This window comes from Rhinoderma darwinii, chromosome 1 (genome assembly GCF_050947455.1).
Source record: "Rhinoderma darwinii isolate aRhiDar2 chromosome 1, aRhiDar2.hap1, whole genome shotgun sequence".
NCBI lineage: Eukaryota > Metazoa > Chordata > Amphibia > Anura > Rhinodermatidae > Rhinoderma > Rhinoderma darwinii.
The window spans coordinates 354,607,365-354,625,218 of NC_134687.1; the positions used below are offsets into that span (position 1 = coordinate 354,607,365).

The 17,854-nt window shown below is 39.1% G+C and overlaps 1 protein-coding gene across 1 annotated transcript in view; it reads left to right on the forward strand.

Moving 5' to 3' along the window:
• Nucleotides 1–1,655: 1,655 nt before the first annotated feature.
• Nucleotides 1,656–17,854, forward strand: part of TTC39B (tetratricopeptide repeat domain 39B) — a 335,062-nt gene continuing 318,863 nt past the window's right edge. The window contains exon 1 of the mRNA XM_075826659.1: nucleotides 1,656–1,699. The gene's annotated coding sequence lies outside the window, so the exon portion shown is untranslated. The remainder of the gene's footprint in view (nucleotides 1,700–17,854) is intronic.

A 17,854-nucleotide genomic window follows, 5' to 3' on the forward strand; every position in this document is an offset into this window, starting at 1 on the left:
AATAAAATGGTTAACGAGGGTTTTGTTGGGGATTTCTTATTTCAATAAAAAAAGAATTGTCTTTGTGGTTTTTTTAAACTTTATTAGTGCCTAGATAATGGCAGTTGGCTGATTGACAGCGTCCATTATTAAGGCGGTACTTAGTGTTAGCCAGTGCAGAGGCTAGCACTAACCACCCATTATTACCCCGGTACCCACCACCACCAGGGGTGCCGGGAAGAGCTTGGTATGATCCAGTACCCGACCATCTGTTGTGATGGTCGGGTACTGGGGCGGCCGTAGGCTGGTATTATGAGGCTGGGAAGGGCCAAAAACAGTGGACCTTCCCACCCTTGTAATGCTAGGCTGCTGCAAACATAATTACATACATGCAAATATATACATGCAAACATAAATACATACATGCACATATATGTATATAAACATACATGAAAAAATAAATACATACAAACATGCACATATATACATACATACATGCCAACATGCACGCATGCCAACATACATGCACATATATAAACATACATGCAAAAATACATACATGCACATATATACATACATGCAAAAATACATACATGCACATATATACATACATGCAAACATAATTACATACATGCACATATATATATAAACATACATGCAAAAATAAATACATACATACATACATGCACATATATACATACATGCCAACATACATACATGCAAACAAATACATACATGCACAAATACATACATGCACATATATATACATACAAACATACATGCAAATATATACATGCGTGCCAACATGCATGCACATATATATATATATATATAAACATACATGCAAAAATAAATACATGCAAACATACATACATGCACATATATACATACATGCAAACATACATACATGCAAGCAAACATACATGCAAACATGCACATATATACATACATACATGCAAACATAAATACATGCAAACATAATTACATGTACATACATAAACATACATGCAAAAATAAAAACATGCACATATATACATGCATGCCAACATACATACATACATAATTACATACATGCACATATATAAACATACATGCAAAAATAAATACATGCACATATATACATACATGCAAACATACATGTGCATATATACATACATGCACATATATACATACATGCAAACATAATTACATGCAAACATAATTACATACAAACATGCACATACATACATGCAAACATAATTACATAAAAACATGCCAACATACATGCATGCCAACATACATGCATGCCAACATACATGCATGCAAACATAATTCCATACATGCACGCACATATATATATATATATATATAAAAAAACATACATGCAAAAATAAATACATGCAAACATACATACATGCAAACATGCATCCAAATATATACATGCAAACAAATACATGCAAACATAATTACATACATGCACATATATATATAAACATACATGCCAACATACATGCACTCACCTAAGACGTTCCCACAAAGATTTGAACGGTCGCGTCACTTTTCTTCTTACTGCTCCCATTCACAATAACAGAGCGATGGGCGCAGATGACGTAATCACGTGTGCCTGATATGATTACGTCATCTGCGCCACAATGCATTGTTACTATGAATGCGAGCGGCGCCAAGTAGCAGGAAGATGGCAAGTGACGGGACCGTTCAGAGCGCCGTTAGAACGTCTTAAGTGAGTTTATTTTTTTAAATATATTTTTAGTTGTTCGCCGGGTGCTGATGCAGCACCGGTGCGGCGGATAAAAAAAAATTACATGTAGTGACCGGGAGGGTGATGGAAAAGTGGCTTGCCGAAACGGGGTGAATGTAGTGTAGTGGACATTCACGGTAAGTTCGTCTCAATCGGGCTTACCATGCCCGCTTGAGACGAACATTCTCCCGATGTTGCTAGAACTACAGTATCTAGCAACATCGGGAGCACGCACACTGCAGAGCAGAGCGGCTTGATTGACATCGAGCCGCTCACGCCCCTTTTTAGAAAAGATAACCAGCACTTGCTGAGTTATCAAGTGTAAAAAAAAGGTACTTAGGAAATGAATTTTTAAATTTTTTTAACAGCAAATGTTTTCAAATTCATTTCCTGCTTAGAATGTCTAAAAAAAAAAATTGAGTCAACTTGGGAATAACCCTTTAAGCTTACTGGTACTTACCCGGTGAAGACCTAGAGCCCTTTTTGAAAATAGGCACCACATTTGCCCTGTGGGAGTCCCTTGGCACTATACCAGTCATGAGAGAATCTCTAAATATTATGAAGAGGGGGACAGAAATAACTGAACTAAGCTCCTTAAGAACTCTAGGGTGTAACCCATCTGGTCCCGGGGCCTAGTGTACGTTTATTTAATTTAGCTTGCACCATATCTACATTCCTCCAATTCAGTAGATCAACTGATATATTAACAGCACTGGCAGCGGCTACATCAGGTGCTCTTTCTTCTGTTGTATATACAGAGCGGAAGAACCCATTTAGTAACTCTGCCTTCTCTTGATCCCCTGTGACCAACTCCCCGTCACCACTATCTAGGGGTCCTACATGGTCAGACCTTGGCTTTTTTGCATTTATATGCTTGAAGAATTTTGGGGATTTGTTTTACTATCCTTGGCCACCTGCCTTTCATTTTGTATTTTTGCTGATTTTATTACCTTTTTACAGATTTTATTAAGCTCTTTATATTTTCCAAAGGCTACAGCTGTACCCTCAGATTTGTATTTTTCAAATGCCCTTTTTTTTTGTAATTTATTGCCCTTTTTACAGAAGGTGTAAGCCATGTGGGGTTTAATTTTAGTCTTTTATACTTGTTACGTATAGGAATAAATTTTGCAGTATAATTACCAAAGTAGATTTTAAGATCTCTCATTTATCATTTGTACCATTATTTAACATTAGTTCTTCCCAGTCTATATCCTGAATTGCAGCCCTCATCCTGGGGAAATTGGCCTTCTTAAAATTAAGTGTTTTTGCCCTCCCAGCCTGTGTTTGTTTTTTACAGTATATGTAAAATATAACTATATTGTGATCACGGTTACCAAGGTTTTCCCGAACATTGACATTCCCAACAAGCTCTGCATTATTAGAAATGACCTGATCCAACAGAGCTTCACCTTTAGTTGGGTCTTCCACAAACTGGCCCATAACATTTTCTTGCAACAGGTTGAGGAAATGTCTCCCCTTTGCAGTTGAAGCCAAACCATGACACCAATTAATATTCCGGTAATTAAAATCTCCCATTATCAATACAGTACTCGCCTGTGCAGCCCACTCCATCTGTTTATATAGCTGACCTTCCATCGCCTCAGTTATATTAAGGGGTCTATAGGATTACACCAAAAGTAATTTTTTTCAGTGTTTACCTCCCTTTCTAGTTCCACCCACAAGGTTTCAACCTCCTCACAATTTTCACCCTCTAATGTATCATACACACTCACCTTCATATCGCTTCTCACATACATCATCACCAGCCCCTCCCAGCAATTTGTCCACCCGTTCCACCACATGTCGAACCCTGGCACCAGGGAGACAGCAAACCATTCGGTTGAGGCGGTCTTGGCGACAAATTATTCTATCCGTCTTCCTGATTATAGAATCCCCTACAACTATCAATTGTCTTGCCTTACCTGCATTACCATCCCGCCGACTACTAGCTGGGCTGTTCTCCCGGCTGTTCGGGAGATCAGTATCCACTAGGGCTGCCGTTTCTGATACCGACACCCTCGCATCACCCAACTTGGCAATTTTGCTTGGAATGTCAGAAACAGGATTGGCCTTCCTTTTCTTTGACCCCTTTCTACTGCCCCTAACTACATTAACCCAGCTACTTACCTGATCCTGCTCACCCATGTCTTCACCCTCCAGTTCTAACCCACTAACTGCGTGCTCCGTGAGCAGCATGCTCCGCTCAAGATTGTATATCGCCCTCAGTGTTGCATTCTGCTCCTCCAGATCTCTAATGCGAGCTTCCAGGTGAACAACATGCTCACAGCTGCCATAGAGGTATTCACCCTGGAACTCCGGCTCCAGTCGTGCATACATATGGTAATCTGTGCACTGAAGAAAACCTCCAATCTTGCTGTCCATTATCCCAGTTACAACAAAACAGTGAACAATTGTCAAAGTAAAAGAAGAGTACTTACTGGGGCTTTAACTCCTGTTTAAAACTCCGGGTTTTATAACTCCACTTATATCACAAGCCACTTAAACCACCAATCTTTGGTCATTAACGCGCAAAAGGGTCATTAACCCCTTAACGCTCAGCGGCGTAATAATCCGTCGTGCTATCGTTAGCGCTCAGCGACGGACTATTACGTTGCGGGAGTAACGGCCATTTCGGCCGTTCTCCCGACACATACAGGAGCTGTGACAGCTGCTGTCTCGTACAGCAGCTGTCACAGCTCCTACAGCGGGGACCGATTGCTGTGTCCCCGCTGATTAACCCCTTAAAAGCCGTGTTCAATAGTGATCACGGCTTTTTAGGGGTTAAGCTACAATCGCCAGCCTGCTACACGATAGCGGCTGGCGATGGTGGCTATGGCAACCGGACACCAAACAATGGCGTCCAGCAATGCCATCGATGGAAGCCTACTGGGTCCTGACGAAGTCAGGACCCACTATGCTTGCTGTCAGTGAGTTGCTGACAGTTCTAATACACTGCACTACTCATGTAGTGCAGTGTATTAGAATAGCGATCAGGGCCTCCTGCCCTCAAGTCCCCTAGTGGGACAAAGTAATAAAGTTAAAAAAAAAGATGTGTAAAAATAAAAGTTTTAAAAGTAATAAAAAAGTCAAAATCCCCCCTTTTCCCTTATCAGTCCTTTATTATTAATAAAAATATATAAACAAATAAACTATACATACTTGGTATCGCCGCGTCCGTAACGGCCTGAACTACAAAATTATTTCATTAATTATTCCGCGCAGTGAACGCCGTAAAAGAAAATAATAATAAACTGTACCAGAATCACAATTATTTGGTCACTTCACCTCCCAAAAAATTGAATAAAAAGATCAAACAGTTGCATGTACCTAAAAAATGGTACTGGTCGAAACTACAGTTCGTTACGCAAAAAATAAGTCCTCGCACGGCTTTCTTGATGGAAAAATAAAAAAGTTCTGGCTCTTAGAATAAGGTAACACAAAAAGTAAATGATTTTTTACAAAACGTATTTTATTGTGCAAACGCCATAAGACATAAAAAAAAAGTATAAACATCTGGTATCGCCATAATCGTATCGCCACGCAGAATAAAGTGAATGTCATTTATAGCGCACGGTGAACGCTGTAAAAAAAAATAGAATAAAAAAACAATAGTAGAATTGCTGTTTTTTTAGTCACCACGCCACTTAAAAATAGAATAAAAACTGATCAAAACGTCGCATGCACCCCAAGAAAACTGCAATGAATTCCTCAAGGGGTCTAGTTTCCAAAATGGGGTCACTTTTGGGGGTTTTCCACTGTTTTGGCACCACAAGACCTCTTCAAACCGGACATGGTGACTAATAAAAAGGAGGCCTCAAAATCCACTAGGACCTCCATTGCTTCGGAGGCCGGTGCTTCAGTCCATTATCGCACTAGGGCCACATGTGGGATATTTCTCAAAACTACAGAATCTGGGCAATAAGTATTGAGTTGCGTTTCTCTGATAAAACCTTTTGTGTTATAAAAAAAATGGTATAAAGAGGATTTTCTGACAAAAAAAAATTTCAATTTCACCTCTACTTTGCTCTAAATTCCAGTGAAACACCTAAAGGGTTCATAAGCTTTCTAAATGCTGTTGTGAATACTTTGAGGGGTCTAGTTTCTAAAATGGGGTGTTTCATAGGGGTTTCTAATATATGGGTCCCTCAAAGCAACTTCAGATCTGAACTGGAACCTAAAAAAATAAATAAAATTAGGCAATACTTCACTTCTTACATTATACTGATAATGAGCCGTGCCCACCCAGAGATAACCCCAGTTTTGACAGTTTGTATAAACGGAGACCCCTATTAGACAGTTTCAGTGCCCGGTTTTCCCAAGCATATACCCCCGAGAAGTGTATTTCTATTGATGAGTCCTTGGTACATTTTAAAGGGAGGCTTCAATTGCGCCAGTACCTGCCGGGTAAGAGGGCAAGATATGGTGTGAAAATGTATAAGCTGTGCGAGAGTGCATCAGGGTATGCCTACAAATTTAGGATATATGAAGGGAAGGACACCAGTATTCAGCCCACAGAATACCCCCCCCCCCCCTTTACTGGGAGTTAATGCAAACATTTTTGGGATTTGGTGCACCCACTGCTGGACCAGGGTTACAAACTCTACCTGGATAATTTTTATACCAGCGTCCCGCTCTTCAACTGCCTTGCTTCCAGAAGTACTGCGGCATGCGGCACTGCTAGAAGAAACCGGAGAGGCCTCCCTAAGACTCTGCTTGGGCAAACAAGGGGTGAGAGCAGGGCACAATCCAGCAGCAACATATTGTGTGTCAAGTACAAGACAAGAGAGATGCCACACCAGTACCCATGTACCTGTACGAGGTACCAGTACAGAGACCCCCAAACCAGACTGCATCCTGGACTACAATAGGTACATGGGAGGGGTGGACTTGTCAGATCAAGTCCTGAAGCCTTACAGTGTCATGCGGTGTGGTATAAGAAGCTGGCCGTGCACATCAGATGGCATTGTACAATGTGTAAGTGCTACATCGATGTACAGGCCAGAGGGGAACTTTCCTGGAATTTCAAGAGGTGGTTATCAAGAAACTAATCTTTAGGGACCAGGAAGGGGGGGGGCACCCAGTACTTCAGGAAGCGAGGCCACACACATCGTACCAGGGCAACACTTTCCAGGAGAAGTTCCCCAAACTGGCAAGAAGGGAAAAAGTCAAAAGAGGTAAAGTCTGCTATAAGAGGGGGATAAGGGAGGACACAATATATCAATGTGACGCGTGTCCCGAAAAACCAGAGCTCTGTATGAAAGAGTGTTTTAAAATTTATCATACATCCCTTGGTTTAAGATTTACCCCAATTTTACTTACCCTGATGCACTCCGCACAGCTTATCCCACCTTGTCTTTCCCTACTGAGCCCTGCTGTGTGCCCAGGCAGCAGATAACAGCCACATTGAGGGTATTGCCGTACCCGTGAGAACCCACATTACAGTTTATGGGGTGTATGTCTCCCGTCAAAATGCTCACTACATCTCTAGATGAATGCCTTAAGGGGTGTAGTTTTTAAAACGGGGTCACTTCTTGCGGGTTTCAACTGTACTGGTACCTCAGGGGCTTCTGCATACATGACTTCACACCAGAAAATCGCCAGTAGGCCAAATGGTGGTCCTTTCGTTCTGAGCCCTCCCATGGGCCCAAACGGCAGTTTATCACCACAAATGGGGCATTGCTGCACTCTGGACAAATTGCGCAACAGAATGGGGTATTTTATTTCTTGTGAAAATAAGAAATTTTCAGCCAAAACTACATATTATTGGAAAAAATTAATTTTGTTTTAATTCCCAGCCCAATTCAAATAAGTTCTGTGAAAAAACTATGGGATCAAAATGGTCACAACACCCATAAATGAATTCCTTGAGGGGTGTAGTTTCCAAAATGGGGTCACTTCTGGTGGGTTTCCATTGCTTTGATACCTCTGGGGCTCTGCAAATGCGACATGGCACCCGAAAACCAATCCAGCAAAATCTGGACTCCAACAAACATATAGCGCTCCTTTCCTTCGGAGCCCTCCCATGGGCCCAAATGGAAGTTTATCACCACAAATGGGGTATTGCTGCACTCAGGACAAATTGGGCAACAAAATGGGGTATTTTGTTCCCTGAGAAAATAAGAAATTTTGATCACAAATTACATCTTATTGGAAAAAATGACATTTTTTTTAATTTCACAGCCCAATTCAAATAGGTGCTGTGAAAAAACTGTGCGGTCAAAAAGGTAACAACAACCATAAATGAATTCCTTGAGGGGTGCAGTTTCCAAAATGGGGTCACTATTGGGGGATTCCTACTGTTTTGGCACCTCAACACCTCTTCAAACCTGGCATGCTGCCTAAAATATATTCTAATAAAAAAGAGGCCTCAAAATGCACTAGGTCCTTCTTTGCTTCTGGGGCTTGTGTTTTAGTCCACGAGCGCAGTAGAGCCACATGTGGGACATTTCTAAAAACTGCAGAATCTGGACAATACATATGTAATAGTGTTTCTCTGGTAAAACCTTTTGTGTTGCAGAAAAAAAAATTGAACAAAATTGAAATTCAGCAAGAAAAATGAAATTTGCAAATTTCACCTCCACTTTGCTTTTATTCCTGTGAAATGCCTGAAGGGTTAAAAAAAAACTTTCTAAATGCTGTTTTGAATACTTTGAGGGGTCTAGTTTTTAAAATGGGGTGTTTTATCAGGGTTTCTAATACATAGGCCCCTGAAAGCCACTTCAGATCTGAAGAGGTACCTTAAAAAAAAGGCTTTTGAAATTTTCTTAAAAATATGATATACTGATATACAGATAAAAAATAGAGTCTCCAAGGCGCTGCTGCACGGGGAAGCAATGAGCATAAAGGAAGTGTAAGGTATAGGTGATTTATTAGAAACAAGGCTACGCGTTTCAATGCCGCACCGGCATCTTCATCAGGCCATAAAAGAAACATAACATCTGCACAGTTTAAATACACACTGAACAATTAAAAAAACCCGCCAATGTGACTGGGGTCAAAGTTCTCAGATGACGTCACGAATGAAAAGGAATGTAACAGTTCACACGAGGCAATAGATGGTATAATCAGCGGTCAGGACCATGGACAGCAGCAATGACAAACATACGCAACTGCATAGAAGGAAAACACATAGCCGACAAAACAATAATGGTACATAGGGTGTAAAATTACAAATAGGATAAATTATGATTAAAAAATACATAATGTTAGATTAAAAAATATGACATTTATAAAAGAAAAAGAATAAAAGAAAGATCCAAATCTACAGTAAAACGTATATATATATATATATATATATATATGTGCGGCAATAAGATTTACTTAGAAAAGAAGGCATCCAAATGGATGTTTAAATGATAGCATCCAAATGGATGTTAAAAACCATATGAATGATTTTGGAAGGACAGAATGATGATAACAGAATGATGTTAAAACATCTGAAACAAAGGCTGAAAATAATAGCATCAAAAAGTATGCTAAAATGACAGCGCATTTGTGGATAGAAAAACCGGCATAACAAACTGTACTGGGAAAATGATAACAATAGCGATACAATAAGATACCATTATAAACTGATGTTATGATGAGATACTATACAATTGTGGAATACAATAATGTAATGATATACAGTTCTGGAATCCAATGATGTAGATACAGTACAATAAATAAATAAACGGATTATAGACATAAAAACGGGATAAAGGGAAAGGGAAAGGGATGTATAACCACCAATTTATAGAGATATCATCAGGGGGCTAGGTAAGGAAAAAATCAAACTTAAACATAAGGGAGTTATAGGAAAAATGGGGTATCAAGAAAATAAAGAGCAGAAAGGGAAGGCACTAATAATCTTTATTTAATTGCCAAAAAAAGCCGCTGTATCGAAATGACCTAAATTATGAGCCAAACGAATTTAAAGGAGTACATGGAGCTAGGAAGTGCAAAACAATCGCAAATGTGAGGAAAAACCGGACCCGAATGAACGAGCACAGAAATTACTGTTGAATGGATGGACAAACTATTTATCAAAGATAATTAATCTAGGGAAGATTCAGTGAGATCATTTAAACCATATGGTTGTAGAGTCCTGAGTTTAAAAATCCAATAATTTTCGCGCTGCTTAAGTTTATTAAATCTATTTGCAGTATTTGATGAAATTAGTTCAATGGGTGTGACTGTTATTTCATTAAAAAGATTATTATGAGTGGAGGCGAAATGACGTGAAACACTATGTTTCATAAAACCAGAGGTGACATTGAACCTGTGACTATTAATTCTGGTTCGCAGGCACTGAGTAGTGCGGCCAATGTATTGTAAACGACAGGGGCATTCAAGCATATAAACAATATATGAACTCCCACAATTGAGGAAACTATTAATCTTAAAAGATTCATCAGTCACTGTGGATGTATATTTTGTGGCTCTATGGGTGATCACAGCGCAGCACATACAGCGTTGATGGCCACATTTGAAAGAGCCTAATAATTTAGGGAGCAAAGTGGAGCTGGTTGTAGATGGATTGCTCAGTCTACTTGGGGCCAAAATATTTTTTAAAGATTTAGAACGTCTAAAAGTAACTACAGGTTTATTGGGCAATTCACTCTTAAGGTAGGGATCACTGGTCAAAATGTGCCAATGCCTCTCTAGGATTTCCCTAATTTTCTTATTACCACTGTTGAATGTGGTTATGAAATTATTGCTAAAATTTTGGGCAGTCCTATTATCTACTTTTTCCTCAATGCATGATGCTTGGGTTAGTAGGGCAGCTTTACGTCTAGCTCCTTTAATGAGATTGGTTGGAAAATTCTTCTGTTTAAATCTTTTTTCTAAAATATTGCATTCCTTATTAAAATCAATGTTAGTAGTACAATTTTTTCTAATCCTCCTAAATTGACCAAACGGGACATTCTTGATCCATGGTGGATAATGAGCACTATTAAAATCGAGGTAGCTATTGACGTCTACCGTTTTAAAATGAGTTTTCGTGTTAAATTTATTGGAGGTAATGTCAAAATAAATATTTAAATCCAGAAAATCAATGGACGTGGATGAAAAAGTATGTGTGAAAGAAAGCCCATATGTGTTCTGATTAAGAAATTCAATAAAAGATGCAGCCTCAGACTCATTACCCATCCAAATGAAGAGAAGATCGTCAATATAGCGTTTATACATTAAAATTTTATTTTTGAAGCGATGATCATGGTGTATATAGTGATCTTCAAAATTACCCATATAGAGGTTGGCATATGAGGGTGCGAACCTGGAACCCATAGCACACCCCTTTATTTGTTTGTAAAAAATTTTATCGAAGCTAAACGAATTATGGTGGAGAATAAAATGAACGCATTTGGTGATAAAATCAATCTGAACAGAGGGCATGTTAGTTTTGGTGTTTAGAGCAGATTCAATGACTTCAAGGCCTTTGGAGTGGGGGATATTACTGTATAGAGCAGTGACATCTGCAGTGAGAAAATTAATGGGGTGCATGAGATTAGTTACATTGATAGCAAGAAGCTCTCTAATAACTTGCGTAGAATCCTTGAGATATGAAGATAGGCCGGCCACTAGGGGTTGTAAATGCAGATCAACGAAATGGGAAAGGTTGCTGGTCAAGGACCCAATACCAGAAATGATGGGGCGTCCAGGGGGATTAGTGATGGATTTATGTATCTTGGGAAGATGGTACATAAATGGCAAGCTAGGAAATGGCATATGGAGAAAGCCCTTTTCTTTTTTTGTAATAATGCCATCTTGGAAGGCTGTCTCAATTAGATTAGCATATTTTAATGAATGGTCATGTAAGGGATTCGCTGTCAATGGAACATAGAAATTAGTATCTCCCAAAATTCTGTAGGTCTCCCCCAAATATTGATCTCTGTTCATAACTACAATGCCTCCTCCTTTGTCAGCTGAACGAATCGCGATATTCTCATTTTTCGCCAATGTTTTAAGGGAATTTCTTTCCTGATATGTGAGATTATCAGATTTGTGTGCAGGTTTGCCAAGAGTTCTGAACTCATTACCTACAAGAGTGGAAAAAGTTTCTAAAAGGAAGCCCTGATGGTGCAGGGGATAGAAGCAGGATTTTGGTTTGAGATTAGTGGTGATAACTGATGGAGCAAAATCGTATGTGGTTGATTCAGGCGCAGGGACAGATGTTGCAGATGTGGGCACCATTTTGGAGAGAGAAAAATGTCTAGTAAGAGTTAGTTTACGAATGAACCTATTGAGGTCCATGAAGAGATCAAAATTATTGGGTGATGCGACTGGACAAAAGGAAAGGCCTTTATTGAGCAAACTGATCTCATGTGGATTCAACATGTGGGAGGACAGGTTAAAAAGTTTCATTTTTAGTGGTTGGTCCGATGTTTCTTTAGAGTTGTGGAAAGGGGTCGTTTTATTGCGTTTGCGACCTCCTCTGTATCTAATTTTCTTTTTATGGAAATTTTCTGTACCAGTGGGAAAAAATGTGATAGTTTGTATTTTCGGGCTTAGGAGGCAAGTCACAAGTTGGTCGTCGCTGTTGATAGTGGGTGTAACAGGTGGCATGGTTAATTGGGAGGAGAGTCCTAAAAAAGAAGTGGTGGTATCCAGAAAGGATATAGGAGCTAAAGGAGGGGGATCATAGTTACCATGGGGTGCATCATTGGAGGGTGATGTGGCACGAGCTCCTTCTATATTCGTGGGGAAAGAGTTATCCAATGGATTGGTGGAGGTATCATGAGTGGATAATTGTAACAGAGATGTAGATACATCATGTACGGAGAGTACCATGGAGATATTTGAGGATGGTGAAATAATAATAGGAGTTGAAGGATTTTCCAGGGTGGATTGAAATTGTAATAAACGCGTTTCTAATTCAGAGGACCTAAACGCATTGACAGGAATATCCGAAAGATGGTTAATGGAAGGCATAAAATCAGTAACTTTGGAGCGGGTAGAAACAGTGCTCTTAGAATTAACCTTGGTTTGAGGAAACATAGATTCAGTAGTGTGGGACATTACTGAAAAATTGTCAGAGCGGGTAGGGTTAGTAGGGAGCTCAACAGAATACATATTCCTGTGGCTGTTTTTGAATGTTCTACCATGGGGTGAAAACCTGCGTGATTCACCCTCTGGAAAATCATTGCGGGGGTATCTGCGAGATCTACCCTCGGTAAGGGGGAAAAAAAACTTTTTTCCAGCTATTTCTTTGCTAGTAGTGGATTGATCAATAGTGATATCGATCATAGGTGCTAAATCTGCAATGTTATCCTCAATGGCGTTAGTTTGATGCTCACAACGATCCCTCTTGAATTTATTAGATTTTCGGAGAATCAGATCTTTCTCGTAGGTATTAAGCCTATTATTAATGGATGATTCTATTTTAGAGAAATCAGGGTGGTCAGAAAATTTCAACAACAACTTATCCTTAATCAAGGAGATCTCGGTTTTCAAAGAGTCACTAACAAAAGTTCTCTTACAGAGGAGCAATTTCAGGGCACCTGATTGACAATTGTCTAACAATGCCTTCCAATCCGAGCTAAAATCTATGTCAGAGGGATAAGGATTAGAAATATGAGAAATTGCGGTTTATGTTCTAAGCCTTGTAGCGTCCAAGAAAAATAAAAGAATGTTCAAAAAATGATGCTAATCTAAAGTAGACATATGGGAAATGTGAACTAGTAACTATTTTGGGTGGTATAACCGTCTGTTTTACAAGCAGATGCATTTAAATTCTGAAAAATGCTATTTTTTCTAAATTCTAACTTTTGCAATTTTTCACCAATAAACGCTGAATATATCGACCAAATTTTACCACGAACATGAAGCCCAATGTGTCACGAGAAAACAATCTCAGAATCGCTTGGCTAGGTTTAAGCATTCCGACGTGATTACCAAATAAAGTGAAATATGTCAGATTTGAAAAATGGGCTCTGAGCCTTAAGGCCAAAACAAGCCTGCGTCCTTAAGGGGTTAAGAATGTTCCGATCAGATGAAATCTTTAAGACCCATTTTTTATTTTTTTTAAAGTGTATAGTGAGGTGCAAACATAATATTTGCAATAAACCGTCAAAATTTGGCACATATTTTTTACACTTTTTAGACCTAGAGAATAATTAATCTGCAACATTGTACCATCTCAGAAGGTAGGAGCATCACAATTGGTGGTTTAAGCATTCTGTGTATTAGTATAGTTCACGAGCGAAGTTGACATTCGCTGGGGTCAGGACAGGTGCAGTGTTCTGTCTGAGGGACTGTGGAGGCTCCAGTTCAGCGAAATCCAGGGCCTGCCAGTTGGTAAGGTCATATCCATGAAGGAGAAAAGGTCAGTTGCTGTGCGCAAAGAAAGGAGTGACCCATCACTTTGGGGCATCCGATTCCCTGAATTTAGCAAAAAGTGGACACTGCAGGTTACATAGTTACATAATTAGTACGGCTGAAAAAAGACACATGTCCATCAAGTTCAACCAAGGGACGGGAAAAGGGAAGGAAAAATTTCTACACATAGGAGCTAATATTTTTTTGTTCTAGGAAATTATCTAACCCTTTTTTAAAGCCATCTACTGTCCCTGCTGTGACCAGCTCCTGTGGTAGGCTATTCCATAGATTCACAGTTCTCACGGTAAAGAAGGCTTGTCGCCTCTGCAGCTTGAACCTTTTTTTCTCCAGACGGAGGGAGTGCCCCCTTGTTTTTTGAGGGGGTTTTACAAGGAACAGGATTTCACCATATTTTTTGTATGTGCCATTAATATATTTATATAAGTTAATCATGTCCCCCCTTAGTCGTCTTTTTTCAAGGCTAAATAGATTTAATTCTTTCAATCTTTCCTCATAACTTAAATTCTCCATGCCCCTAATTAGCTTCGTTGCTCTTCTTTGTATTTTTTCCAACTCCAGGGCATCCTTTCTATGAACTGGAGCCCAGAACTGAACTGCATATTCTAGATGAGGCCTCACTAATGCTTTGTAAAGTGGCAATATTACATCCCTGTCCCGTGAGTCCATGCCTCTTTTAATACAAGACAATATTTTGCTGGCCTTTGAAGCAGCTGATTGACACTGCATGCTGTTATTGAGTTTATGATTTACAAGTACACCCAGATCCTTCTCAACAAGTGAATCCGCCAGTGTAGCTCCCCCTAGGACATATGATGCATGCAGGTTGTTGGTACCCAGATGCATAACTTTACATTTATCTACATTAAACTTAATCTGCCAAGTGGACGCCCAAACACTTAGTTTGTTTAAATCTGCCTGCAATTCATAAACATCTTCCATAGACTGAACTATATTACATAGCTTGGTGTCATCTGCAAAAATAGAAATAGTGCTATTAATCCCATCTTCTATATCATTAATAAATAAGTTGAATAATAGTGGTCCCAGCACTGAACCTTGGGGTACACCACTTATTACCGGGGACCATTCAGAGTAGGAATCATTGACCACAACTCTCTGGATACGGTCCTTGAGCCAATTCTCAATCCAATTACAAACTATATTTTCTAAACCTATAGTCCTTAATTTACCCATTAGGCGTCTATGGGGGACAGTGTCAAATGCCTTTGCAAAGTCCAAAAACACTAAATCCACAGCAGCCCCTCTGTCTAGACTTCTGCTCACCTCTTCATAAAAGCAGATTAGGTTAGTTTGACAACTTCTGTCCTTCGTAAAACCGTGCTGGCTGTCACTTATAATGCTATTTATTGTCACATAATCCTGTATATAGTCCCTCAATAGCCCCTCAAACATTTTCCCCACGATGGAGGTTAAGCTTACTGGTCTATAATTACCCGGGGAAGCCCTAGAGCCCTTTTTGAAAATAGGCACCACATTTGCGCTGCGCCAGTCCCTTGGCACTATACCAGTTACTAGAGATTCTCTGAATATTATGAAAAGGGGGACAGAAATAACTGAACTAAGCTCTTTAAGAATTCTAGGGTGTAACCCATCTGGTCCCGGGGCCTTGTGCACATTTATTTTATTTAATTTAGCTTGGACTATATCTACATTCATCCAATTCAGTATATCAACTGATATATTAACAGCACTGGCACCAGCTACATCACCTGCTCTTTCTTCTGTTGTATATACAGAGCTAAAGAACCCATTTAGTAACTCTGCCTTCTCTTGATCCCCTGTGATCAACTCCCCATTACCACTATCTAGGGGTCCTACATGTTCAGACCTTGGCTTTTTAGCATTTATATACTTGAAGAATTTTTTGGGATTTGTTTTACTATCCTTGGCCACCTGCCTTTCATTTTGTATTTTTGCTAATTTTATTACATTTTTACAGATTTTATTAAGCTCTTTATATTTTACAAAGGCTACAGCTGTACCCTCAGATTTGTATTTTTTAAATGCCCTTTTTTTGTCGTGTATTGCCCGTTTCACAGAAGGTGTAAGCCATGTGGGGTTTAATTTGAGTCGTTTATACTTGTTACCTATAGGAATAAATTTTGCACTATAATAACTCAAAGTAGATTTGAAAATCTCCCATTTATCATTTGTTCCATTATTTGACATTAGTTCTTCCCAGTCCATATCCTGAATTGCCGCCCTCATCCTACGGCCTCCGAAATAGAGGGTAGGCCGTGGGTGAAGTGAAGGAAGCTTACATCTGCAAGTTAGGAACAGGCAAAGCGTGTATTAGAATAGGGGGAGGAAACCTCCAGCTCACCAGTCCAACGCCCGACACCTCTGCCTCGCTCGGATCTCCGCAACGGTCCACGGCAAACAATAGTAGAATGAAGAAAGTTGATCCAGTGCTGCAGGTATGTGGTTTAAAAAGGAACGTATTCCCAATTTTATTGTATCAAAAAGGCTTTAAAATTCGATATCAGGTGCATTTGGGCAGTAATAGGTGGGTATTTAGCGCCTACGCGTTTCAAGCACGGCAAGTGCTCTTAGTCATGGCATCCATTCACTCACTAGGACCCAAGAATATGGGCTTATATGTTTTATTTTGCAGGGTGGGGTTAGGAAGCCTTCTAGATTAAATGATTGCAAGCAGCTTGTATGTTTCTGACTCAAAGAAGGGGCTGTCCTGCCTCTTATTCTTTGAGTGTGATAATCTCTGCTTGGAATGAATGTTTGTAACTCATTAAACTCTTATTAATACATACAGGAACCATAATGCAAGCGATGTTAACTTGATTCCTGTATCTAGATTGTATTATTTGTTTGCTACATTACATTTTAGTTTAAAGGTCCCCCTGGATAAAAAGGGCGGACCAGCTTCCCAGAGAACCGCGTCAGAGACGCGATTCCAATAATCCACGTTGTGTATGAATAAATTTAAACCCTTGTTGGGCTTGTGTGCCTGTGTGTGAATGGCTCCTGAGCTTATACCAATGTTACATCTTGTTTCGAAATGAAAAAATTGTGTATAAAAAAGGAACATTCAGAAAGAAAAAAGAGACATTTAAAATCAAGCTTGCGAAAACCAACACATAATGAGTTGAGATCTAAGCATATCTAACATAATAAAAAAGAATAAATCTTAAGTAATGCAGCTAAAAATATAAAGTTGGTAATTAGCTTTATGTTGTATTACAACAACAGTGTTCTCTCTGGAAAGTAGTGGAAAGTTATATACATGCATATAATTTTATTAGGTAAGAGACATTCCTGCGTCCTATCTTCATGATTATAGGAAAGGATAATAATATATGCAAATATATATTACCTCATTATAGCTAGTATGTTTCTTATATGCATTTGGTGTTTCTACCTAAATATTTATACATACACGTTACTTGGTAAATTGTCATATATATTCAATATTGACTGTCACTTATTTGATGTGAGAAACTCGATAGCTAACTATATTTTTTTTGGGCAGAATTCATGTGTTAATATCTTAAATATATTTAATACTGATATGGAGCCGATGTTTGAGCTGCATTTATAATAGAAATAAAACTAGAAGGAATGGCAGTCCCCCATGGAATAGATGTTCTTTAGATTGACTCATATCTCATATGCTAGTGTATACACGTAAATATTGTTTCAGCCTAGTTGTAATATGCCCTCTGAATATTGTATAGCTAATAATAAGCTCCTGTATATTAATATATATCATGCACTATTCTATTTGATTCAAAGTAATGTAGGTGAATCTTTTGATGCTTCTTTTGAATGGAATAGTTT